At 41.3% G+C, this 26,787-nt stretch overlaps 1 pseudogene; it reads left to right on the top strand.

Moving 5' to 3' along the window:
* The first annotated feature begins 2,585 nt into the window (after nucleotides 1–2,585).
* LOC130252847 (FHF complex subunit HOOK-interacting protein 1A-like) lies at nucleotides 2,586–26,227 on the top strand (annotated as a pseudogene).
* Nucleotides 26,228–26,787: the final 560 nt, after the last annotated feature.

The raw sequence follows: 26,787 nt of genomic DNA, 5'->3' as shown, positions 1-26,787 counted from the left end.
AAGTGAGAACTACTGTGTGCTGTGCATGCTTTCTCCTTAGCGTTCTATACATTGCAGTGTTCGTCCCTATGGCAGAATTTACAGAGTGCACGGTACGCTTGCAAGGAGCAGGGCATTCTCGTATGGTACAGAGATTTTGACAGAAAAGTTCACACGCCAGGCGTGTTTTCGCACTAGCAAAACCCACCAGCAGAGTGTTCTGTGTTAGTAGGAGACGACACTAAACCTCTGTAAGAGCGGTCTCGCCGCAGGATACATATCGCAAAGAAGGAGGCTGCTGCAGAGCACTGGAGAGTGCTCTTTGCAGCGTAGCGCTTGTCAGTGACTAGAGGCATGAAGCAGGATCAACGTCAGCTTGCTTTGCTACTACATAGCCATTCGTCAAGCAGTCTTCTGTGGTACATAGCCGTGATGCAGAGAACTCAGTTCTAAGTGTAGTGCCAAGTGAGAACTACTGTGTGCTGTGCATGCTTTCTCCTTAGCGTTCTGTACACTGCAGTGCTCGTCCCTATGGCAGAATTTACAGAGTGCACGGTACGCTTCCAAGGAGCAGGGCATTCTCGTATGTTACAGAGAGTTTGACAGAAAAGTGCACACGCCAGGCGTGTTTTGTCAGTAGCAAAACCTACCAGCACAGTGTTCTGTGTTAGCAGGAGACGACACCTTACCTCGCCCAGAGAAATATCGCCGCAGGATACATAGCGCGAAGAAGGAGGCTGCAGAGCACTGGAGAGTGCACTTGGCAGCAGATCGCTTGTCAGTGACTAGAGGCATGAAGCAGGATCAACGTCAGCTTGCTCTGCTGCTGCATACCTATTGGTCAAGCAGTCTTCTGTGGTACATATCCGTGATGCAGAGAACTCAGTTCTAGGTTTTAAGCCAAAGAAGGTTTTTCCTCACCCTCCGCTTCTGCCCAGTAGGCCTCAGGTGCTTTCACATCTGCTGTGACTTCTGCTGGAATGGGAATAGCTTGAGCTAATATCTGCCCCTTGCCCATGTAGAATGGTGGCTGAGGACCGCGTGCTATCATTATGAGGCAGGATACTTTCCCTTTCATAACCATGGGAGCTACTTCAATTTCTAGGGGTGTGTTCTGTGTCTGCAACAACAAAATACTCACTCTCCATTTGCATGTGCAATATGGTTACATCTACTAGGCTGCTTGACGGATCCACTGTAATAATTGTCCAATCAGTAGTCCTGAAATGAAAACCTTTGGTAGTCTCCAGCCTGACACGACCACAAGGCTGCCAGACCTGGTGAACAGGAGATTTAACATTTAAATTATTTGGTATACCACACTTTTTATCCCATCCTACCCCTTTGTTTTTAAGAGAGAGGCTTTTGCCACAGTAGTGCCCCGCAGTATTTATATCTTTGCGCGTTATGATGTTAAGAGTAGGCACACGCTGCAAACTCAGTTTTTTCTTTTGTTGGACTTCTTGTGTTTCTGGTTAAGAGGGCATTCCCTAGTGAAATGTCCTTGGTTTTTACACTGGAAGGAGGTGATATGCTGCAGCTGTTCGGTTGGCACCGGTTGCTTCCTTTCTCGTGGTGTTTCAGTTGCTGCAGGCTTGGATGGAGCTGGCCTTGGATTCCTTTCTGTTACTCTGAACAATTCTGCTTTACTGGCGCAGGCTTCTATCATTTGTGCTAGGTTTGGTTCAGGGTACATAGGAAGAGTTAGAATGACTATGCGACAGGCCTCATTGGCATTCCTTTTTGCCATTTCTTTTATCAGTTTGGCCTGGGTTGCTGCATCATGCACTTGTCTTTCACTTGTGCACGCAGACGATCCACGAACTGCAAAAAAGTCTCAGAAGCATATTGTTTTATATTAACATAACTGCCAGTTATCTCAACTGTTGGTAACTGATTAAAACTTTTTTCAGCCATATTGCAAATTTTATCTAAAACAAATTTGGATAATACTTGAGTTTGTTTTTCAGGGCAATGCCAAGTCCCTTCACCACTTAAATGATCTAATGTTAATTCATTATCTTCCAAGTTCTTGGAATTGTCAGTGCTTTGGTGAAGCTCTGTTAAAAGAATCCCTAAAGAACGTTTCCACATATTAAACCACACATTATATTCTGAGGGAGTTAGCAAACACCTGAAAATATCTTTTAAATCATGAGGTGTCATTTCATTTGAAGTGAAAGTTGCTCTCAGCATACCCTTGAAAATCTCACTGCTTCTACCAAATTCTCTTTGCACTTTACAAATTTCTTTTTTATCTTGATATGAGAGAGGGTGATACTCCCGTCTTCCATTTTTTTTACCCACATAAATTACAGGAGCAGCTGATGGTATATTATCTCCTTCTAAGATTTAGATTGCAGAGCTAGGTACAGCCTGTATTCCCCCGCTGCTGTCAGCCGAGGAGTCCTCTCCCCCTCCTCCACCATCCGCTGGGCTGTCCCTCTCCCCCATGGCCCCGCTGTAGCTAGGAGGGTTGTTATTTGTAACCTGAGCCGGAAGAGGTGACTAGGGTAAATTCTAGGTGTAGGATTAGGATAGTGGACAGGGAAGGGGGTGGAGAAGAAAGGATTGTGGGATGAAGGAGCTGGGGCATGCTTGCTGCCATGGACCATGTGGTCCCCATCACTGTAAGACAAAGGAAGATTACTTTTCGGAGTATCATTAGAGTTCTGTTGAGGTAAATTCAAAAGAGATGGGTATAAAGAGAATTGCTTGACAGACTGCTCAGAATTTATAAAATTTGGATCCTTTTCAGAGACAGGGGAATTTGGAAAAGATGGGGGGGGGGGGTTTCAAAGCTTTTATCTGTGGCTGTCCTTTATTTTCCAATTGTAATAATTGTTTGCGAATCTTTAAAAATATAGGGAGGAACAAAGCTGTAGCACAATTACCTTTTTCTATTTTAGAACTCAATAAATTCCCTATATTATTCCAAAATAAAACCGAATTAATATCTTGTTTTTCAAAATCTGGAATTTCTTTAGAAAGCCAAGATACAAAATGTGCTATTGTTTTCTTTCTAATTGTTATATCCTCTTCATTTATCAGTTCTTTAAGCTGAGAAATAATACTCTTTTGTTGTGCCGATAATTGTGAGCCCATTTCGATGTTATCAGAGCAATTTGCACAATATCCTATACCTTCACGTAATAATCACACAGAGAAAAACGACTCTTTTCTGACCCGAGTTTAAAAAACCCCGCCAGAAAAGGGAGTGCGGGCTCTCCACGGTCTGGAATGAAACTCTGAACACGTGGCCCGCGTTCCGCCGGCCGTGCCAGCTCCGGGGAACCCCTGCTGCCTCTGCGCAGCGCCGGAGCCGCCTGCGGCACCGGTTCGAACGGGGTTAATTCAGCGATCCCGTTTGTCTCGGCGGGGGACCGCTCCTCTCAGCCGCTGCTGCACTGCTCGAGGTGCCGCAGCTCCCGCGGCAGCCCCGGGTCCTAAAGCCCGCCCTGCTGCCGCACCGCGACCGTCTTCGCCTGGGGAAACCCCTGTCCTCGGGGATCCCCACCTCCACCCAAGGGAATAGACTTTACCTGTCCTGACGGACCTCGGTTTCTCGTGTGATTCATAAAGGATGTTTATCTTCCAGCTGGCTCCCTCCAGTGCTGAGAGTGGAGTTAACGGCCATCTTCCTCCCTACCTGGGAGCTGTTTAAAAGCAGCTAGCCAAGCAAGGGGGGTAGTTGATCAGACCAACGAGCCCAATAAATCCCTGAAAATGGGATTCAGCTACTTGTGGGCTAGTAATTAAAACAAGCTGCACACGTTGGTCGCCAACTGAAACACCCTGTAACTCCCTCCTAGCTATTTACTCTGAGGGAACTAATGTGTGCTACATTAGATAAACGAAGGAATCCAAAAGAGGCTCTTTGTCTTTCTCAGGGATCTTGTTTATTGCATGATGACTCCGGAACAAAGAGGGTTAGGGTCTCAACTAACGGACTTTTCTAGGGAAAAGGTCAGGGAGGGGACTTGGAAAGAAGCCAATAGGATGTGGACACGGAGTTAGGGTAACAGGAGAGATCAGGGAGGACAGAGGCCCTTTTGGCTTTCCTGCCAATGATATAGGACCCTAGAAAGAGTTATAGCATTCCTTCTACCCCTGGTTTTGGGTTACAACAGTAGTTAAGTGTGCCAATGAACCTTATCAGTGAAGCAAAATGTAAATTTAAACCCATTTATCTCATTAGTCTTTAATAAGGCTGTGCTTTGCAAATCATGGCTGCATCATGTGCTGATTATACCCTCTGATATGCTAAGCAAAATAACAAAATAGCAATCCAATAATAGCCATACATTGCATGAAAATCTTCCACTGGTGCTTTCTAAAACTCTTCATGTATTTATTTTTTTTCATTTAGAGGCTTTGATTGTGTCTTATTTCTTCTACACAATACCAAAATATAGAAATTAATGTAAGATGAGAATTCATTACTCAAAGGCCCTGGATTTAGAAGTGTTTTGCCAAATAGGAGCTTGTGATGGGCTGTAAGTCTAAGTGTGTAGTCTGTAAGTCTAAGACTATGGTGCATAGGGATTCTGGGAGTTTTTGGGACAGGTAAACAGCCAGGCAGTTGACTAAATAATGTTGACTTTCTACTTTAATAATTAGCAGAGCTGTACAAAAGTCTGTGGCTCTTGTATTAAGGGAGAAACTGAGCTGAGTGAATTTACATCAGGCCCATGTAAAAGGGAAGAGTATTGGAGGAGAACATAAAGTCTCATGGCTTGAGCTCTTGTATGCAAGCAGTTACTATTGGAGCTCGTGATGATGATCATTGTGTGCCCTGCATGTTATTTAGAGCAAGTAAGAGGAAATTGAACACATTTGAAGTAAGTATTTCAGCAAGTCTGGTTTTGATGATTTTCTCCAGCAAGTTGCTCATACAGCATTGTCTAAGTCTAAAGAAACTTGTTCAAGTCTTCTAGAAACCTTCAAGCTTTGAAGGTTTCTCAATAAATGTTGGTAAGATTCACTGACTGAGAGTGAGCAAGGGTGATTCTGGTGTCTGAGGCAACAAAACTCAGCCATTGCACTTGTAAGCTGATTTGGTTTGGGTTTGCTTCCATGAAAAATTTATGCTAGCATTCTCAGGTTGAATTTTTAAATGTTTGCAACCCTTTCTAGAGCAACATTAAGGCAGCATTTCAGGTACATATTATCTGTCATGACAGAATCTTTTTAAATGGTTGCTAGGGGTGCAAGGGGAATCTCTTTTCTTACCATAGTGTGTTAGGCTGATATTTAAACCTCTTTGTAGTGTGCTGAGGGATGCAAGCAGTGTATTTTAAGAGCAACATTACTGCCCTTACATCGGCACAGAGCCTGTTAACTACTTTTGGGGGTAGATGGACTATGCTGGTAGTCATCCTTCACAGTACCAAACTGTATTTTCTGTGTTGATCTTAGTGATGGTCAGGTGGTCCGTAGATACATTGTCACAGGACCGGAAAGGAAGACATGAACTGGGGTTTCCAGGAAGGAGGTTACAGGATATCCTGATTTCAGTTCTTATACCTCATATACCGAATTACAACAGTGAGAAGGACAAATGAATGTCTTATTAAATGGGAAAGAATTTAGGGGTGAATAATAACATTCTGTGCATTGCCTTTTAAATCTCAATAGAACTGTTCTTTGTCTTTCTCTCCCCCACCCTCTTAGCTGGCACTTCCCTTGATACACAACCAGCTTGTGAATTACATTTACAATGGATTTTTGGTGCCAGTAATGGCCCCTGCGCTCCATAAGGTGAGTGACGTCTGCAAGCAAGGCACAAAAAATAATGGAGAAAAGATCTCTCTGTAAAGATACTATCAGGTGTATTGTCAGTAGTGACTCCACGCAATCCAATACACTTCTAGACTAACTTTCCATCTTTTCATTCTATATACTTTCTTAAGCAACATACAGGTATTTCTGAAAATGTTTAAAATTCTTAAGTGGAATGAAGAAAAAAAATGTTTGTGTTGTTCTAGACTCACATATAATCAAAAAAGCAGTGACATTTTAGACATTTCATCATGGCAGACATGTTTCCATGATTATTTTCTTCTAAATTAGTTTTTTCCTAAAGGAAGACGCCCACAAGGAAAATGTTTAGTCAAGAAATATTATGCTAGTCTTAGCAAAGTTGCTATAATTATATATATATATATATTGCTATTATATACATATATATATATATATATATATATATATATATATAATAGTTGCTGTAGTTTCTTATCATATTGGGTATTTTCCTAAAGTAGAGTTTGCTATCAGTTTTCTAATGTATTAGAGTGCAGTTAGTTACCCTGAAGAAAAAAAAATCTATTTTTTCTTTGAATTTTAGGGTTTATCCTTTGCAAAATATGTCACCAATATTATTGAAGTATGTATTTACCTTTTTTTTGTTAAGCTGAAAAAAGCTACATTTCCAACTGTTGCAGAATATGTCAATTATGTCGATTCCCCATCCCTGATAGTGTTCAAGGCCAGGTTGGATGGGACTTTGAACAACGTGGTTTAATGGAATGTATCCCTGCCATTGGCCAGTGAGCTGGAACTAGATTATAAGATCCCTTACAACCATATAATATGGTTATCGTTTGGTTCTGTGATTTTATGAATTAACAATCTTCATTGCCCTGTAAAAAAATACCTCTTTTGAGAAGAAAATGTAGGAACAGCTGAGAGTAAAAATCCATAAAAAACTTTCAGAAGCGAACTAAAAAATTACTTTTGTAAGGTCTACTAAGTCTCACAAAGCCAACCAAACACAAAGCATTGCAGCTGTTCCATTTTCTCGAGGGCAGTAAAATATCATACCCTGCTTGTTGTATTTCACTATTTGGTTTATATTTTGCATTGAAATGGTTCCTTCCCGGATCCCCCTATGGTCTATTATACAGTTTAAGCCTCTCACTCCCCTCCCCCCCCGCCCCCCCCTTTTTCCCCTGGCAGGACCTGATTGGTTGTGATCTGGGGTTCCTCTGCCTCTTACCAACGTTTGAAAAATCCCCGCGGTTCCCATGCTCACCCTGTTTTCTTCGTGGAACCCAACCAGGTCTTTTGCTTTGTCCATGCCATAATTCCCTCCATCTCTGACCTGGAGCTAGCTGAGGCAGTTCAGAGAGAGGGGAGAGAACTACGGCAGCTGGCATCCAACACGAAGGGCCTCCCATGAGGTGAGACCCCACGCCACAGCTGTATTATAAGCCTTTTGGACTGCTCAGCTACCCTGGCGGCAGTGAGCTGCTTTTTGCGCAGCACCTGCTGAGAGTGATGAACTGGCAGCCTGCCTAGCCCAAGGCAGGTTATTTCTTGACAAAGATTTTTTGCAGTACTTCCGCACGGCCGAGGTCCCCAGGAAAGGGGTGAATAAAACCTTGCAGCAAGCGAGGACCCTGAAATAGCCTCCAGTTACAGGGGTGTGCATGTAAGCCACCGTTGCGGCAGAGCGGGCAGGGGGCTGGCCGGAGCAAGCGGGCTGCAGCATGCCACATGCAGCAGCACTGCTGGGCGAGTTGCACGTGGCCGGTTGTGGCAGCATGTGGTCGCTGCGGTGCTCGGCTCGGAAAAGCATCAGAGAGCGGCGCGGGTGGCCCCGACTGGCAGTGTAACACGCGCATCCACTAAAAGTTGCTTGCGCGGTGTGCCGAGCAGGCAGCGGCAACCCACCCAGTGGCAGCGCCACGGCAGCAATGCCAAAGCCGCAATTTCGTGCGCCTGCATTTTAAAGCAGTGCCACTCTGAATGGTGGGGCATGCATTTCCGTAGCGAGCGCAGGACGGGGCAGGCCTGGAGCGGGCTAGAAGCAGTGGCAGGGCTTCCCCAGCACCGACTAGTGGGAGGCAGCACATGTGAGCTGCGGTGACGCAATCCCAGCAGTGCGGCCACCGTGTCTCCTTTGTCCTGACCTGGGGTTGAGAGGTAGAAAGAGCTGCTCGTGTTTGTGTTTTTACTGGGGAAAAAGGTAGATTAGCCATGCAGATTGCTTTTAAACATCATAGGCGTGCAGCTTTTTGCTCAGTAAAGGAGAATATTTTCCCAACTTAGGGAAAAAAAGGGGAAAATGGAGATGAGACAGCCACTCTGTTTTTCCCATTATTTTTAAAAATTCACAAGAAATTACTTAAGACAGAGCTCAAGAGACAGCCCAGGTTGTCAGAGAATCTTCCCTGTACCCTGATATCCCAGCTGTTTTACCCCTAATTTGGCCTTCTGTTAGCTTTAAGGATGACACCCCGCCCTCCCATCCCCCCACCCCATTCTATGCCAACCACAGGGCAGAGACCTAAGATAGAGTTTGTTGCATGGCCGAGCTCAAGGGGGCAGAGGGTCATGTTGCTAAGATCCAAAATGGCCCTGGCCACATGGCAAAGCACCTGTGGATCACGGTCCATGGGGTGGGGGTCCACAATGACAGCTGCAATGTGTTCAGTCCCCTGGATTACTTTTCCTCATCCCACAACCCCTTCTACCCTCCCGTCCCCGCCCCCAACCCTTTCCCCTCTCACAACCCTTTCCTCCCCTTGGCCGCCCCGCCCCCTCCCTCCTTGAAGTGCCCACCCTGCATGATGTAACCCTGCAACCCCGCCCCCATGTGTTCCAATCCTGGTTCCCACAGTTGCCCCTCCCACCAGAGCGGCTCCGCCCCCTCCCCTGCTCTGGTTTCCTATACCTGCGCTCCGGGCTGCAATGGGAACAGGGGCAGGGGAGAAGGAGCCCACCTTCCGAGCTGCCTCAGGAGCAGGGGTGGGGAGCCCCCTCTGGGTTCTAGCGCCAATGCAGATGGCGGTGTGGATGTCCCCCCTCACAGCTTCTGGAGGGGGAGGCTGTGCCCCATGCCCTGGTCCCCGTGGGAGTGGTGGTGGGGGAGGGGGTGGCTTGCCCTTCAATCCCCATGGGGCTGAGTACAGGACGGGAGGAATTCTCCCTCCAGATTCCGGAGCAGGGGGAGTGAGCCTCTCCCTGGTCCCTGCTGGAGCGGGGGAGTGAGCAGCCTTCCAGACCCTATGGGGAGGGGTGCCCAGCCCCTCCTGAGACCTCAAGGCAGGGAAGGGTCCAGCCCCTCCCCAGACTGCACAGGGTGGGGGGATGACTTGCCTCCCAGCTCCCAGGTGGGTGGAAGCATGGGAGCATCCCCTGGAGGTCAGAACCAGGAAGAGGAAGACATACTCTCAGCTACTCCTGTCATTTTTATTGGTAGGAGAAATGGTAAGAGAAGTTATCAACCTTTGTCCTACCAAGATAAAAAGGAGATTTGCAAAATCCAAAGGGAGTTTGGCAGAAGCAGTGAAATTTTTAAAGGAATTATGACAGCCACCTTTAATTTGAATGAGTTAGTACCAGCTGACCTCCGGGATCTTTTCTGGTGTCTGTTAACCCCCTCAGAGTATGATCTGGGAAAGAATGTGGAAAAGATCTCTGAAGGTACTTCTACAGGAGCTTCAGCAAAGCTCTGATGATGCAAAGGATAGTGATAGGAATGACATTACCTATGAATATTTATGTGGGGGGGGAGACTAGAACTGCCCCAAGAAACAAACTCTAGTGTTGTGCAAGTCTGTTTTGGGTAAGATCTGTAATGTTGCATAAAAAGCTTTTAACAAGTTACCAATAGCTGAGGTCAAGTGTAGTTATGTTAACATTAAACAGTTTGCCTCAGAGAATTTATTGTGGACCGTCTTCGAGTGCAGGTGGAGAGGCAAGTGCAAGACCCAGTGATACAGGCAGAATTGATTAAGGAGATGGCTCAGAGAAATGCCAATGAAACCTGCTGCAAGGTCATACTAAGCCTTCCTGTAAAGCCTTCGCCTAGTCTAGCCACAGATGATAGAAGCCTGCACCAGGAAAGCAGAACTGTTTGGTGCACATGAGAGGAATCTGGCACTGGCACACCCAAAGATTGCTGCTGCTGTAACACCAGAAGGAAGGAAGCAACCGATGTCACAAAAGCAGCTGCAACATGTAATCTGCTTCCAGTGCAAAAAGCCAGACTTTGCCAGAGACTGTCCTCAAAGCCAGCAACAGAAGAGGACCAACAAACAAAAAAAACTGAGGCCACAGCGCATACCTGCTACTGACATAATTGTGCACCGTGACATAAGTACAGTGGGCTCCACACTGGCAAAAGCTTCTCTCTTAATAAAAAAATGGGGAGGAAGGGAAACAGGCTGCGGGGATGCAGGAAAGAAAAAATGACAAATGTTTGTTTAACAAAGCTCAGCAACCTCGTGGCCGTTTCAGGTTTTGACTACCAAAGGCTTTCATTCAGTTATACTGATTGGACAGTCATTGGAGTGGACCTGCCACTCAACTTGAAGGATGTGACGTTAATTTACACGGAACTGGACAGTGAGTATTTTGTTATTGGGGACACAGCACACACACCCCTGGAGACTGAAGTGGCTCCCATGACCATCAAGTGAGACACAACTCACCTCATTCTCCTGGCACGCTGCCCTCAGCCACCCTTCTGTCTGCCCAAGGGACAAATCCTTGCCCAGGCAATTCCCATTTCAACAGAGGTCCCAGTAGATGAAAAAGCACCTGCCGTCTACTGGGCAGAAGTTGTTGACGAGAAAAACCCACTATAGCATACAACCTAACCCATGGATCAGACCATCTCCACGTGGAAGGGTTGCTTGACACAAGGGCAGATTTGACAATTATACCTGAGAGGATGTGGCCATCACATTGGGAGTTGCAACCGGTGGCTGGCAAAATCGACGGTGTAGGAGGGATAAAACTGGCAAAAATCTCAAAAAGCATCATGCAAATTGCAGGGCCAGAATGAAGATTGGCCAGAGTTCCGTTTGTACCTGACTACAAGTGCACCCTGTGGGGGAGAAACACCGTGTCCCAGTGGGGAGTCAAATTAGTTATCCCTAAGACCCCCCAGGATTTTTAGAGGCGAATGTAGAGCCCTACCCAAAAATTAACATGGCTGGATGACAACGCAAAGTGAGTACCACAGTGGCCATTGAGTAAGGAAAAGCTCAAGTTGCTTGAGGAGCTCGTGGAGGTGCAATTAGCCAAAGGGCATATAGAAGTGACAACAAGCCCTTGGAGCTCCCTGATCCTTGTAATAAAGAAGCCAGGGAAGGATAAGCAGCAATTGCTCCACGACCTCCAGGAAATAAACAAAGTCATTGGGGACATGAGGTCACGCCAACCTGGGATGCCTTTCCCAATGATGCTGTCCCAAAATTGGCAATTGGCTGTCCTGGACATCAAGGACTGTTTCTTCCAAATTCCCCTACACCCAGAAGATGCCCCATGGTTTGCCTTCTCAATTCCTATGACCAATCGAGAAGGCCCAGTGAAGCACAACCACTGGAAAGTACTCCTGCAGGGAATGAAGTGTAGTCCTTCCATCTGGCAGTGGTATGTGGCCTCATTGCTGTCTCCTGTGTGTGTCCAAAAAAAGGAGGCCGTCTTCTTATCCTACATGGATGACATGCATGTGTGTAGCCCTGATGACTCTATGCTCCAACACACCTAGTGGTTAAAGTTTTAACCTCTGCTGGATTTCAACTGCAGGAGGACAACATCCAAAGGTTGCCACCTTGGAAATGCCTGGGCTTGGAGATCACTGCGCGGACCATTGGTCAACAGAAATTGGAAATCGATTGTGATCTCAAAATCCTAGCTGATCTCCATTCCTTGTGTGGGTCTTTGAACTAGGTCAGGCCCTGGCTAGGCCTCACCAATGCGGACCTAGACCCTCTCCTCAATTCATTGAGGGGGGAGAGAAAGCTGGTTTCTCCCAGGAAGCTGACCCCAGAGGCAAAGGCTACAATCGAAAAAGCACAGGCTGCTTTGGCAGAGAGGCAGGCTCACTGATATCAGCCTGAGCTGCCTTTCAAATTCATTGTCCTGGGAAAACTGCCACACTTGCATGGTTTGATAATCAAATGGCTCAAAGGGCAGAAAGATCCACTCTTAATTATAGAGTGGGTCTTCCTCTCCCACCAAAGATCCTGACCTTCTGCTGGGTTGATTATTTCCCTGTTGATGTTAAATAATTTAAAGATGCTTGTTGTGAATACTTTTTTCCTTTGATGAAAATTCTATTTATATACTCTAAAAGTGGGTGAAATCATATTTCTCTTGAAAATTGAGATGTTTGCTGCTAATATAGGTGACTTTCAAAGCCTAGATCTTTCTCAAACCCTGATATTCTGCTTTGTGCATTGTTCTTCCAATGACAAACCTTTCCTTGATTAGCATTAAAATTGAATTTTTCCTCATTGAAAATTAAATTCTTGTGTATAAACTCCAAATTATTTTAATGGAGAAGGCGAATTGCACTATCTAGTGGATCTGGTACAAGGTTCTCACATATGTGAGACCAAAACTCTATAGCAAATGGATTTAAGTTGAGGCACATTTGACCTCTTCAGTCTTTCTGTGCTGTGCTCCTTGTTAATAACAGAAAATAAATATTTTGCCTTCTCGCTTTTGTGATGTATGCCTATGCACTATGATAATTATGCTGCAACAGCTCTTTCATACATTAAAATAATTTCTAGTTGCCATGGAAAATATTAATGCTAAGGGGAAGAATGGACTTTGAAAACTGTATCTCCCATTTGAGGACTTCATGTTGTAATTAACCTTGAGGTTAATAAAAAATTGGAAAGGGCCAAAATGAGGGGCCAGATGCATCATGACAGCTTTTAAAATGGAAGTTCTTTCATTTAGCACAATAATAAATGGATCTTGATTTTCTTTCTTTTAAACTCACTGAAGTTGGTTTGGTGTCATAAAGTCTACTTGTGGTGGAAAATTTTAGTTTTAATTCAGTCATTCAGTTTGGATTGTTCTGATTCATTCTTTCTTGAGTTCAAATACAGTGTACAAAGGAGCATGGTATAAATACCTGATTAGGAAGACAGATCAGTGCAAGATTAAAGGGTGGTAAGAAGAGATGATGATGATCTTCTTAAGGTGTTTCTATAAATCTTATTTCTGGAATTTAACTGGTGGGGAACAGCTGCCTCTGATAATTCTTGGTGAGGCAGGAAGGAAGGAAGTCTAGACCTCGTGTGCCATCCTGGTCTTAACATCCCACATCCGATCTGACACCCATGGTTCAATCTTTGTGTAAAACTTGGGAGATGAGGTTCTGGCCCTGCCTTTTAATAGCTTGGGCAGGCAGACTACTGCAAACCTGATCTTTCTGTACTCTAGTCTAGTTTTTCTACAAGAAGTATATTCTGAGAAAAAAAATTGCTCTGCAGCAAGACACAGACTAGCATTAATTGGTTTTGCAAAGACAGTTCGAGTCAAGAAAGGGATTGGATGAGGCAGCTCCAAAGGTTTCTTTCAACTCTAGCTATTCTGTGATTCTGTGACTGAGTACAGTGATGTCTTCAATGTATTTTGTCACCAGGTCCCCATTCCCATTTAGAAGTGAGCATGCATTTTTCATGATCCTTCTTTTGCTGTTGAAGCTCTTCTTCAGCTCCAGATGGGCTTTGGCTTTCCTCATCCTTTCTCTGCGTACTCAGGCACTTTTTCCATATTCCTCTTGGGTCACCTTTCCGTGCTTCTGTCTCTTCATGTTTCAGACTTTTTAGCTCTTTAATTCATCCAGACCTCTTGCTTCCTTTCTTCAATTTCCTTCTCTTCTCCCAACTTAAAGCATTTGACTATCAAACAAGACTTTCGGTAAAAGTAGCATAAAAATTTCAGTAAGTAGAATTCCATTAACAATTGTTTAGTGTTTCAATATATGGTTCAAAATTTTAAGATATGCTTATGTGTGATTGTGAAATGTTTGTAACATTTATGGAACCATGTAGTAAGCGCTGCCTTTAAAAAATTTTGCAGATTTTGTCTTATAAATACTTACTATGTACACAGTTCACTGTGAATGAAACAGTACAAGACTGTTGAGGATAGAGATGTGTTTCTATGAAAAGATCAGGCAGTGGGGAGACCAGTATATTTTTATTGGTGTGATTTTTCCGGTTTTATCTCGGAAAGCTAGTATGGAGTTGAAAAGAAGAGCTCTCTAGTTCAGGTTATTTTTGGTTAAGGAAGTTACAAATTGATTGGAAAAGCTAGTTAGCTTGAAATAACCTGTTTTTCACAGTGAGCTCTGTGAAGGCTATTTTTGCAGCAGATTAACTGTGATGTGCTTAAATAACAGAAACATTCTCAAGCTTGTGACTCCCTCACTAAATTTCTCAAAGATAAATATCCTAAATACAGCATGTTTTTGTAGCCTCATTTATACCTTTTCTGTCCTAGTCTTGTCACTTTGTGTGGGTTATCCCACCTACATGTGTAATGAGTGATTGACAAGTATGTTCCTATCTCCAAAGCTGCATACTGCTGAATGGGTAGTCAAGAATCCAGATTTGTATTATATAGCTGGAGATGTGCATTAACTGGTTCTGCTAGAGAGTCCTGCCTTGTCCTTATCTGAATGTTATTGTAGTTTTTACAGAAGAGTTACCTTCCTTACTTCTGACACAGGAGTTGCTTGAAAAATGATTCAATGAAATTGTCTGAGGAGCAGGGGGGAAGGAATGCCTTCATGCAAGTTTAAAAAATTAATTTGAAAACATAGGAATAAAATGGTTTGTGTGTAAAGATACAGAGCTAAAGAAAATGTTAATTTGGTAGTTTTTTCCCATTATTTAAATTTTCACCCAAACCATCTTTTATTCTTTCTGGTATAGTGTCCGGGATTTAGAAAAACTAAGGCTACCTGACAGAAACTGTTCTTAAATTAAGACTGGTAACTTTTGATGACATGTCGATTATAACTTGAAATTATGTAGCTCTGTATGTTCTTTCCTATATTTTGATACGTAGGAAAAAAATACTCATGAGAAGGTATGGTTCCGTTCAGAGAATGGTACAAAGCTATACCATTGGATTCTGTGACATATTTCACTGGCTATTTCCTGCTGCACTTTCAAAACTAACATCGAGCTCTTTCAATAAAATACAAGATCTCATGACGCCAGATTATACAAGGGTCTAAGTAATTGAACACAACTAATTTTCTCCTCAGTTGAAATCTCATTGAAATCCCAGAGAGAATCCAGAATAATCCTATTGAAGCAATTTTTACTGTTTCTGTTAGAGGATGTATCACTTTATTTTGGTCTATAAATGTTAGTAGGCTGTGTTTATTTACCTTATTCTTTTAGGTAGTTATAGCACTTCTGTAGAAATATAAGTAAAAACCTTTTCAGAAAGTCTTGCATATGTAAATATTTTGCAGTCAAACCCATGTGCTAGATAATTAGGAGCAACACTTTGGTATTTATATATATTTTGTTTCCTTTGATAAAATTCAAATTTGTTATATACATCCTTTCACTGTAAATGCATGTGATTTCATTTTAGTTGGCATTCAGATAATTTGATTGACAAAGGCAGCTATTCAAACCATCTTGAATGTTTATGTTATTTGTGGTACTTCAGTTTATTGAAGCACTAAAATCTGACTAATTATATGATAAAAGGAAATTTTTAATGTCAGTATTTATTCCTCTACTACATAGCATTTAATTACTAGCTATGATCTAATAATTTTTATACTTGGAAGATTTGTTTTAATCTGAATAGGCTTGGTTTAGTCTGAATAATGGAAAATTGTATCAGTTTTTTTAGTATAAAACATTGCTGCTGACCAAGTGAACAGAATTTCTCTGCAGAGGTGCTGGCACCTGTCAAATGGAGCTCAAGTCTACTGCACTCTAACCAAAAGCCTCTAACATGGTGTGCTACTGTGATAATTCAATAATATTTGCTTGATGATTATAGAGCTCACCTGCAAATTATACACCGCAGATTAGGAGAATCTTTATAAATATCCTACAAGACTATCAGTTCTCATTTAGGAATAATACCATGTTTCACCTTACTGAAAAACATTTGGCAGCTGCTATAAAAACATAAACCAAATATCACTGGAAAACTTTGAATAGCTTTGTGCTTTGCAGAAGCCTATTAATAACTATGAAAGATATATGTCAAGATGCCTCTCACTTCTTGCTTCAGCCATGCAGTTCAATTGAATTTTAACCTGGTGTAAATTGAAGCAGTTTATAAACATAAGCCGAAGGAAGCTGAAACAGTTTGGGTTTTCTGGTTCCTCCTGTGGGGAACCTCTGTCCCTGATCCTGCTTGTCCCTCTCTTTTGCCAGGACAGCTCTTCTTATTTAAAACTCATTGAGGTTAAAAATTCACCTTAACTTCTGGATAGTTTTAATCTGAACCAATTCCTGATCCAATTCATTGTGCAGCATGAAACCTTTTGTCTGTATAAGCAGGGGACAAGATGTTGAAAATTAATAGAAGGGACTGGAAATGGTTAGGTTTTTTTAATCAGTGAGGTGAACTTAGGTTAAAACTTCTTGTGGGTGGGTCTAGAGGATAAATTCAAATAAGAACATTTGTCGTCTTTTCATGGGCAATATGAAGTCCTCGTAAGAAGGGATATGTGATGCAAAGGGGGATTTGTGTAGGCATATTTCTGTAAGTGGGCATGAAGCTGTAAATTATAAAATATATTGTATAATTCTCAAGGGAAAATGGGCAGTAGTAAAGAATCCATGTGATTGGTTTAACACAGTGAGTGTAATATTTTAAACTGAACTTGCAATGACAGTAATTTCTAGATCTTTGCTGTTACTTGGCAGGGCAGCTGGTAAAAGCTGGAACTCTTTACAGTGTTCAGCCTTGCCATCTAATCAGTCATCAGAGGAAGTGAGAAAAGACTTGCTGAAAATAATTGCATAATTATAGAAGGGTATTACATGGCTAAAAGTGGCCTTCTCTTTTCAGTAATCTCCAGTAAAATATCTGTCTGGCCATGAAGACTATCAGCTAGTCCTTTTTGTTGCAATTTACATCTCACATAAAGATTTGTAACAGCTGAGTTTGTGTAGAAAAACATGTGGATGAGGCTTTTTAAATGGTATTCTTAGACACTTTATATATATATATATATATACACTATATATATATATATATATATATATATATATATATATATATATATACACTATATATATATATATATATATATATATATATATATAAACCCCAGCAACTTGTATTGTTATGCTTGTGGCTAATCAAAATAAAAATGGTAGAGTAGTAGTCTGATTAATGCAATGGACATGAATTTTTTTGTTGTTGATTTTTTTATTTTTAATCCTATAGTTTTATTTTAAGAGCAGAGATATCCCCAGTCTCTGCCATTAACAGTGGCTTTCTATTTTTGCTGATGAGGAAGTAGTGGATTTTAGTATTGCTGAAATACCTTTGCCAAAAAGATATTATCAGAACACAGCTTGAAATTTAATCAAAATTTAATAAAAAATTTTATCAAAAACAAACTTGAAATTTAATTACTTAACAAAGGGTTTTTCTTGAAAATTACCATGTCTTGATTTTATTAGTTGCCCTTTGTTATGGTATTTTTCTTGATATTTGAATTATCAAAGGTGAAGAATTTTCAAATAAATATCAGAGTTTTGTAAATTTTGGCTTGTTATTTATTATGTTTTCAAAGATGTCAAATTCTGAGAGCTAGTAGCTAAAAGCTTGCTTGGAGAAATGATACTGTAATCGAACCATTTACAATAAAGGGTTTTGTAGTGCTGCCTTAGTATTTGACTGTAGTGGACATACTTGACATGGGTAGCACCTTTTTAGTTCTCTATATCTGAGTATTGATTTGAATTTATAAGAAATTATTTCCTTCTCCCCCCAAATCTGTCTCATGAAACATTTGTTTAAGAAGAGACAGCCAGCAGGTAGTCTGAATGAAGCTCAATAGCATAGCTTTGGTATCGCAGAAAACAGAGATTTTCAATAATAACCACACAAATTGAACCAGTCTTATTTTTAGCACTCCATGTTTTATGTATGATGCAGCCTGAAGAGAAGGTGTGCAGAGTTAAAAGGATTTTTGCCAGGGCTCAGTTTAGCTTTGTCTGATTTCTCCAGCATCCTTCTGTAGTTAATTGCAAAAAAGAGTCAGTTCTGCAGAGGCTCAATTAGACCAGACTAACTTATCCCATGGAGTAAAAGGAAAATTAGACTCATGGAGTTAAAACTGGCTTTCTTGAATGCTTCCCTAGGTGCCCTGAATCTTCAGAATTTACACTCACTATCAGGTATACTAAAAGGGAGAAGCAAACATAGAATGCAAGGTGGCAAAATAAGATACAGTAATTGTAAAAGCACAGACATCTGCTTGCCAGGTTACTTGATCTTTTTCCTAAGCAGCATACCTGGCTTGTATTTAAGTGCCCAACAGCAATATTTTTGTTTGATTTGCCCTGGCAAGGAAGCAGAAGGTCAGTCCTCTTGCTGGTTTGTAGGGACAAGTTGCACACAAAGGCACACTGAGAGAACACTAGAACTTCTAGAACAAGATAGCATAAAAATTGCTTGTGCAACTTTAAAGTGCCTGCTTTGAATTTTGCACAGTGACCCTGCAAAACAGACTCTAATTTCACTTACTGAGGAAATTTGAAGGAGTATTGTGGATAAGGCAGTGTGTTTTCACTGAAAATTGAAAACAATTCTGATAAATCCATTTAAATCTTGACAAAACTAGTAATCTTGTCTCTTTCTTGGAAAGTGGTTAATCAGATTCACCAACTTTTTTCCCAAGAAGAAATAAAGATTAAGTATAATGCAGTACCCTTCACAAAACCGCTACATTTCAAAAAAGTAGGATTTAATAAGATTACAAGTAACTCCTTTGTGAACTATTAGGGCTTCATTAATCATTGGATGGTTCTTCTAGCTCTGCTTAGTGGTAGCAGTGAAATGTTGGCTATTAGACATGATTTTGTTTTTTTTCCTAGTGCCCAAGCTGTTAAGGGCATTGAGCATGCTCTCAGAATGTAACATTCCTTTTCTAAGCTGCTCTCCAGCTGGCTTTCTTCTGCTGCTGTTCTTTGTTTCATTCATGACATGCACTTTGAAAAGCACATGGGTTTCTCTCACTGATAGAGGTTGTAGGATGAATTGTCCAAAGAGTGTGGGTTTTAGAAAAAGGTCACTGCCCTTGTGTGTATTCTGGCTTTTCTTGCTTTCATGTACAGCTGCAGCATTTGATACATGTACATTCTATCAGCAAGCAGTGGTGAAACTGGTAGCTAAGAACGTGCTTCCTTTTCCCCATAAAGGACGAAGAGGTGATGTGGAGGTGTAACGATATATTACTACTGTCTGGCCTTTTCTTGGCAGGGAGTTTTAACTTGTCCATGAACTGTATGGTGTCACCATAATGATGTATGTCACATGATGGATTTCTTGGACTTTGCTTTTTACCACTCACTGCTAAAATAATTAAAAGAAAAAAAAAAAAAAAAAAGGCAGCAAAAGAAGGCATGAAAAGACAATTCTTAGGATAACAGACACCGGAAAGCTATTCCTTTTTCAGTACAGGTCCCCAAACCTATTCCAAGAAAAAAAGTTTTCTGATTGGAGCTGGGCTGCTTCTGTTTCCTGATGAAAAATTTGATTGTTGCTACTTCACTGGTGCTTTGTTTCAAATGCTAAAATGAACTAGTATCCCACTGTATTAATGATGGTGTAGCAGAGTATTAGAATAAAGTCTCAGACTGAGAGTTGATTCAATTACCTTAGCTTTAGAGCTTCTCTCTCCATAAGGCCTGCAAGCTGTGTAGCCCATTCCTATGTTCTGTGTAACTACCCAGAAGCAGCTTGTGATCTTATATGCTTTAAAGAGAATGTTTGCATCATTACGTTACTGTGTATATGACTAATATGCAGCATAATAGAATAGGGATTTTAATATTTACAGCATGTTAAGTAAATGTTGCCCTTCTGAGTATTTTCTAAATCCTCTTATGTCTTAAGTGACAACTTTGACTTTTTATTTTTCTTAAATAAAATCATCTTCATTTATCCAGCTGAGTTTGGTAAAAAAAAGATGTTTAATGCTTCCTTTCACATAGACAGATTCTTATATTTAAGGGCTTATCTTTGTGCACCTAAGCTTATTAGATTCCTGGGTAACTATTTTAAAAATGCTGAGTTCGCGAGAGCAGTACATGGTGCAGAGGTGGGCTTTGGAATTTTCTGTACTTTGCCAGTGTGTTCTGTAAATAGATGATCTCCAAGGGATTGCAATAAGCAGGGCAGTGTGAGTTATGGTATGCAAATGTCACATGGATAATTAATTCTATTTTGATCAACTAATAGTCAGTAGTGAAGATTTTGGGTTGGGCCTTATGTGTGAATATATTTGTATATATACTACATTTAAAAATTGAGAAAAATGAGAAAATGTGCTGTGGCAAAATAAAAAAAAAAGGAAAATTATGACAAAATTCTGGACATCTATGGGAGTTTTCTCTTAAAAGCTTTGCAACCATAACCTTGTACTGTGCTCTTTGTATTCTGCTCTGACATTCGTTTTCAGTTAAGTGGTAGTTGCAGGCATTCACATCATCTGAAAATGCTTCTGAGGGACAACAGAATTGTGATGCAAAGGAGATGACATGGGCAGAAAGGTGTTGGGGATCTTCTAGCATAATTTGTTCCTTTGATTTTCACTATGTGTGAGATCTGGAGTATCAATTTGGGGAACGATGTTTTTTCCTGTGGATGCATGATAGGTAGGAAATGTGTTAAAAATGCTTGTAAGGCAAATTTAAAAATGAAGACTCCGTGTTTTTGTTGCTGTGTTATGGATAGAGAGGATAGATAGATAGATAGATAGATAGATAGATAGATAGATAGATAGATAGATATACAGAAAAATATACCGTTTCAGAGGATGGATGGGTGGATATTTTGTGTGTGCAGTATGTTTGTGTTTGCAGTATTTACATTACTTTTGCTTACAGGTGACTGTGGAGGAAGTGATGACTACAACTGCATACCTGGATCTCTTCTTGTGCACCGTTTCAGAGCCAGCCCTCCTCAAGAATTTCCTCCACTTTATTTTGCTTCACCAACATGAGAATGCTCATATCCTGAATACACTTACTACCAGAATCAGCGCACCATTCTGGGTAAGGCAAGCAGAAAGGAAGTCCAGGTATTTAGCATGGATTTAGGTTCAGTGTTTAAGTGGGAGATTTCATATATTACAGTTGGGGTAGTTGTTTAACTAGGAATTTTCTGCCCTCCAGACTCTCAATTTTGTGTGTGTGTTTTGACATTTGGCAACCACTATACAAAGCTAACAAACCTGTGAGGTGGTTTCACATATGTAGGAAATGGGCTAGAGGTAACGAGAGCTTCTGGAAGTCTGAATCCTGTTAGAAAAGAAAAGGTAAATTTGGAAGCGTTTTTATTTTGAACAGTGCTGGATTAATGCTATCATAGATAACTCTCTCTGGGACTTACAAATATACTTGTGCTGAGGAGCATTTTTGATCTTTGGAGTTTTGCCAAGCAACAAGCATTTTCAAATAGTCCACGTGGAGAAACAATGAGAGCCCTCTAAGTATGTCTCCAAATGGATCCAGTTATCAACTGTGATCTCACTGATGTATTTCTCAGGAATCTGTAGTCTGTATTACTGTAGCATGTTACTTAACTATGTTTCCTGCTTCATTTGATTAAAATAACATGCTTTCTTGCTCAAGTGATGAGGTTGCTGCTTCCTTCTCTTTGCCTTCACTGCCTTGTGCAGTAGGGTTTATCTCAGGTTTGTGCTGAGCCCCTTCTCAGTCTAGGCACAGTGCAGCTCGGTGGCTGGAGAGCTGCCTGTCAGAGAGAGTACCTTGGTACCTTTGCCAACAGTTGGATCTTCTGAATGAGACAATAACTACTTGTTGCACTGAACTATTTGAGTGAGCCTGGCTTAACTGGTAGCCTTGGCTGACTCTTAGGTGATGAGGAGTTTGATGGATGAAATCAAGAATACTGTTTTTGTGCAAGAGAAGCCAGAACATCAGCATGCACATTAAATTTGTGTATTAGGTAGTAGCTTCATCTGAAAATTGTTTTGAAATGTAAGTGCATGCAAATATCGATATATGCTGCTGTTAGTGCTTCTCTAAGATGGATAAACTCTGAAACCTGGAACAGTTCTGTCAACAAAACTGGAAATGCTGTTGTCTCTGCTAATCATTAGCTACTGTTCCACAGGCAAATGAGATGGGAATTGCAAAGAATTCTGCAGCCCTGAGCAACTCAGGGTCTCAGCCAAAGTGGTTCTGTGATGCTAAAGGAGCTTTCTGCAGTATAGTTCAGCCAAGTGTAAACAAAGCTGTGTACATTACTATTGATGAAAATACTGATTAATAATTCACAGAGTTATACTTATTTAGACAGGTGCCTGGAAGGACTTGTAGAAATACTACCCTCTTTTTTCTTGAGTGTATTTTAAATCTTATCTTTTTGCACAATACAAAAATAGGCTTGGATTTAGCTATTCAAAAGATTCCAGATTTGCAAATGGTTGCAAACACTAATGATTACTGTTTCCCTGTAAACTGAAATTTATTAAACACAGGATAATTTGATGCCGCTGCAGGTGTTTTTGAAATTTCGTGTCACTCCCTGTAAATTTCACAAAGGAAAGGAAATTTCCTGTTTTTCTCCTTTGTCCCTCTCCCAGTTAAAACACACCTTTTATGCAAGAATATGACTTCTTCCAATGGCTTGTGATGAAGCTCTTCAACCGTTCAACTTCTTAATGTGCAGAACACTAATAATTCCTTATACCTAAAGCAAGAGAAATGTGAAGTGCCTGATAACTTTTCTTTCAGAAAAGACCTTTTATTGGTTCAAATTCTGTGTCAGAGGTAAAAACCAAAACACTCTATTGGAAGTTACAGGGTCCAATTGATGCTAAGTCAACTTAAATGAATAAATTTGAATAATATTTAAGACCACTTTTTAATAGCTTATTTGAAGGAAAATTTTGTTTGTATTCTGTTAAAATGTATATTACATGTATAGGTCTAGACAACTTGAAAAAAATCTCATGGGGTGCTGACTAAATGAAATACCATTCTAAGAGTGTCTTAAAAATTGTGGTGCTCTGGCAGAGCCATTTTGTAATATAGTATGCAGGGAAGATTGCAAAGATATGATTTCCAGATCAAAAGCTGACAATATTCATCATTTTCTGGCTCTGTGTAGTCTCCTTGGCATTGTTCAGAATGCTCATTGGCTTGCATTGTGAAGATGTGATGTTACAGCTAGTTCTAAGTTAAAGCCCAGACTTTTTCCCATTCTTCATCCTAACTCTGGGATGTATGGTCTCTGCCTGTGGACGCAGAGCTGGGTGGGAGTTCTCCAAGAGATCAAAAATCCAAGTAGCTCCAGAGATAAGAATATTTATGGTCCTGACAAAAGTCTACCAGACCTAATGAAGTTTGGTTTACATCCTGAGATCTCCAGAGCAAGGGATTTTTCCTGTGATTTATTTCTAGAAAAGTGAGAGAAGCTGAGAATATATTTATCACCTCCAAAGTCCTTATTCCTGCTTCTAAATGCATAATTCTTCTCTCCTGCATGCTTTCTTTAGTGTATTATGCATTGTGATACAGACCTATATACTGTTTGCAGCTTCCACTCTTGTTGTTTTTCACATCTTTGATTCCTCTCTCAATGAGAGCACTTCAGGTTCCTGCACTATTGCAGGTAGATTAAGTAATTTACTAAATGCAGTGATATTTTTTGTTTTTAATTTGTGATTCTACACATTGCTTCAAAATACTGTCTGTCCCTCTACACACAGGTATTAAGGTGAAATTCCCTACATATCTGGCAGCGGTGCCTGGAAGTACTGCTAGTACCTCTGTGAACGTAAGTACATCACCACTCTAGCATTAGAGTGCTGTGGTTGATCTTTTCGTTTGCTTTAGAATTTATTTGCATTTTGAATGGCAGATTACTAGTGCAGTTAACACCAAGAGTCTTACAAAAGTGCTTTTAAAAAGTATAACAAAAGTACTCTGAAGAAGTTCAACATGAGACTGCTTTCTCTGTTCCTTAGCTTCCTCTAGCTTCTTCCCTCCTCTGCCTAGGAGCTCAGTCTTCGTCTACTGCAGTAAAATTCTTGGATGACCCTTGCCTACTCTTTTTTTTGGCTGCTTGCCTGACAAACTGCCTCTCTCTGGATTTCCCTGGAAAACATAAATTGAAGATTCTGAGACAGAATGCATTTATAGTCAGACCAAACCATTTGGCCTTTGACTTTCTCCCTCCATACTTTCTAACCACAGGTGTGCTCTGACGTGCAAAGGATTCCCTGTTCTGATGCAACTGTCTCCTATCCCTACTCATCTTGACAGCTCCTCAGCAAACCAAGCCTCACCCTATAAAGAGTCATGGTTTCATGCCCTTGAGGTTTAGAAAATGGACTACTGGAAATATTATTATTGCTGCGGTTTTTCATTTGAGAAGGCAGGGAGGAGGGAAGTGAATTCTGTGTGTTGTTGCTTTCTCTAATATGAAAGGATGATAAGTGATGCTGGGCACTGCTGTTTCAGGTATCTGATCCCATGCAACCACATGATGCTGAGCCAGCAGCAAGCTGTGAAAGAGAGAGACTGTCATCCGGCTGCAAAACTGCTGGGCCTGACACCTCTGTGCTGCTCCACTGGAATCACTTTGACACTTGAGAGCCAAGGAAAAGACTATATTCTCTGGACAAAGCCAGCACAAACTAGAGGTGGTCAGGGGAAGACCAAATCATTAACTGAGTTTGATCTGGTAGCACCTTATGGGAAGAATTGGAAAAGAATAGAAGGGGAGGGAAATGTGGTGGGAAACAATAAACTGGGCAAGCTGGGACTAGCAAGTTTCTTTAAATCCTTCCAAATGTCCAGGTCTATCGAAACCTAATTTTAGCAGCTATCCAGCTTGAATAAGCGTTCATGACAATAGTGTACTGATACATGGCAGCAGCTCTGGCTGCTTTGGAGTCGTTGCTGCATAAAGGTTTGAATGCAGGCTGCTCTCAGAGAAATCTTGAGTTACAGCTATTTTTTTTTTTTTTTTTTTTTGGCCATAGGAAAATGTTGTGTGTTTATTGTTTATGAGTAAATCTCAGTTGTGCCTTGGTCTTCCTGCCTTATTGGATAGTTAAAGACTCTCCCTGGTTAAAGACTCTCCCTGCAATGTCTTAGTGGATGCCTTGCTGGAGAAAATTTTATATACTACTATACAAGTCATCTTCTTTACTTCTAGATCCTGGTAGATGCTCTTCTGAATCTGCTTGCATTGTGGAATATGAAAGGGCTGTGGACATCAGCTACTTGCAGTACCTGGGGAAAGCTCAAGAAGCCATCATGCAGTGCATGAAAGACTGTATGGTTTGGTCTACCTTGTATGATGGAGCAAATCCTGATCCAGACACCTTGATCCAGACACCTTTATCCAGACACTTGCAGAGGAGAACAGTATAGATGTGGAACACCCCATGTTTCAGGTCCAGCAAAGGACACCTAGCACATGTAGCTTTGCACAAGCAGCTCCATTCAGTGACAAAATGCAGCTGGAGCTAGAATGGGATGACAGCTATGGCACAGGGATATCTCCTGGCTCTATTGTGAGCTCACCACATATGATGATCTGGGAAGCACAGAAATGCAGCAACCTGCAAAGCCACCAAAATGCATTCAAGAAATGTGTCATCAAAGGCTCTTATATAGAGGAGTCAGACATTTAGGATGATGTTATGTTTTACAGGTTATGTGACCAGAGGGATACTCAAGATGATGACTGCTCCAAAGAGAAACCTTTAAATGTAGCCAGAGAACACAAGATGCAGAGCCAGACCATAGTCAATGGGTCTCTTGCAAAGACTCAGCTGGAAATGGACTTTGACGAGCACAGTAAGATAAATTCAAGCTCAACTAAAGGTGTAATTAAAGAACAAATAAACCAGAAAATGACTGAGATTGATCCACAGCCAGACTTAAAGATTTCTTCTCAGGAGGAAGACTGCAACTTAAATGTAAAACTGCTGAGCACAGATGGTGAGGATTTCATTGCATAGTATGATGGAATTATTAAGGAACTGGATCCAAACTGTGTACGTTTGGAGGAGAAGAAGATGGATGCTCCTGATCGTGTCTCTCCAGCAAAAGAAGAGGAGGAGTCTGAGAATTTCTCAGCAGATACCCCTTCTGCAGAGAGCATATCATCTCCCTTTTGGACCAAAGGCAGATGTCTCCCAGGCACCCTCCAAGGAGCCAGAGTGGTTTACAGGTGGAATGTCCTTTTAATTACATATATGACAAGTATAAGAAGGCATGGTGATTAATGGTGGCCAAATAAGATCACACTGTGTGGCATACAATACAAGCATAGAGCAAGGAGGAGTCCTGGCACTAAACAGGGTATAGTCTAAATAGCTGAAACCACTCCAAGGAGAGTGAGATATACAGTGTGAAAATACAGCAGAGTCATCAGTGTGGTGAAAACAAATAGTAGGGATTCAGGGTTTCTTTTCTTGGTAATTATTTAAAACATTGAGCAGGGATTATGTTGTTTGTTATGTGAGAGCTCTGTCACACCAGAGGAAGCTTTTTCAGTTGAAAGGTGTTCAGAGTAGCTGTTTTAATATGCAGAGCCCAGGTAAATAATTTGTTTTTTCTGGCAACTTTCATCTCTGATGGGATGGATACAACATCACAGTGCCATTTTTCCTCTCTCTGCTATTCCACATTGTAGCAGGTGTCAGCAGTGGTGCCGTGTCTGTCTGTGCCTGTCTTCCTGCTCTGCCCTGGCATCCTGGTCTCCAGTGTCAGGCCTGCCCTCACTGTTGGCATGCTTTTCTGTCTAGTGCCAGACAGCAATTTAAGATTGCTCTCTGCTGACTGT

This window comes from Oenanthe melanoleuca, chromosome 4 (genome assembly GCF_029582105.1).
Source record: "Oenanthe melanoleuca isolate GR-GAL-2019-014 chromosome 4, OMel1.0, whole genome shotgun sequence".
Classification (NCBI taxonomy): Eukaryota; Metazoa; Chordata; class Aves; order Passeriformes; family Muscicapidae; genus Oenanthe; species Oenanthe melanoleuca.
The sequence above is the reverse complement of the archived record's forward strand: the minus strand, read 5'-3'. Positions and strand labels throughout refer to the sequence as shown.